General features: G+C 30.5%; 1 non-coding gene across 1 annotated transcript; it reads left to right on the top strand.

Moving 5' to 3' along the window:
• Window positions 1-885: 885 nt before the first annotated feature.
• On the top strand, window positions 886-965 carry TRNAL-UAG (transfer RNA leucine (anticodon UAG)). The gene has a single exon. It is a non-coding gene; the product is annotated as a tRNA-Leu (tRNA).
• The last annotated feature ends 263 nt before the right edge of the window (window positions 966-1,228 follow it).

The raw sequence follows: 1,228 nt of genomic DNA, 5'->3' as shown, positions 1-1,228 counted from the left end.
GATCAAATTTTGTACAATTTTGATTTTATTGACTTTAGGGTTTACTTGTTCCATTTATTCTTTATTTTCCATGCATTCATGTGAAAAGTTATCATTCATATAAATTCCATGCAAAAGAGTTTAACAGTAATCATATGTGTTTCTTTTTTCTTTGTTTATTGTAGGCCTAACTATCGATACTTTTTATGAGCTTTTAAAGGTTAACTTTGCTAAAATGTTTCTGATAAAATTTAGTATTTACAATGCATAGTCTGAGTTCAAACATCACTCATTCCTAAATTTCTAGAGGGGCATGGGTAGGAGTGTTAGACAACTGAAGTTTTTTCTCCTAACAAGGTTTTAATAATTAGTGTAAAATGATTTTTTTTCATCTTATATCTTCTAGGTTTCATGTAAAATGCAAGAGCACTGTTACCTTCCACATGTCCTCTTGCATTTAGCAATCTAAAGAAATGACCATAGTTTAATGAGATAGTTTTGATATTAGAAAGTTATGTAGAGTCCTTTGAAGAAGATTTGGTATTGAGTATTTATCTATAAAAATGGCATTCCTTGGAATGTATAGTTGTAATTTCGTAAAATGAAATCACATAATGTTTTTCTTACATATGAAACCATTCATATATGTGTGGATAATAGATAGATTTATTTTATATGTATCCGTTTATATCCATTTAATTCAATTGATTTTTACTTAAGCCAGATAATAAAAAATTATGTTTGATTCCCTTGAGGGATGGATCTAGAAAAATTTATCTATCCTAATAACAAAAAAGAAAATTTATGTGCATCGTTTAACAGGAGAGAAATTGTCAAATATGAGGTGGTTGCAATTTCTCTATGACCAGGTATTTAAATATGTTAGTTATTTAATTGACACAACTTGACAGTTTGGCCGAGTGGTCTAAGGCGCCAGATTTAGGCTCTGGTCCGAAAGGGCGTGGGTTCAAATCCCACAGCTGTCAATTTATGGAGTTTTTCCCTTTTTTAATGAATTATTTCAAACTTCCCAGTTTGTTTGCCATCTTTTTGTTTTGTCAAGTTCGAACTTCCTGTTGAGTGTTGATCATTCCTATGACCATATTTTTAAGTAATAATTTTCATTATGGAGAGTACAAATCAGAGGAAAACACCCGCTCAAGAGTGAAGAGATGAAGTAGTCTTTACAAATTAACAAGAAAAAAAGCTAATGATCTTGTCTTTGTCCACGTTTATTTTCAGTCATAGT

This window comes from Durio zibethinus, chromosome 9 (assembly GCF_047325235.1).
Source record: "Durio zibethinus cultivar Kanyao isolate XHJ-2024 chromosome 9, ASM4732523v1, whole genome shotgun sequence".
Lineage (NCBI taxonomy): Eukaryota > Viridiplantae > Streptophyta > Magnoliopsida > Malvales > Malvaceae > Durio > Durio zibethinus.
Note: the sequence above shows the minus strand (reverse complement) of the source record. Positions and strands in the feature narration are given on the sequence as shown.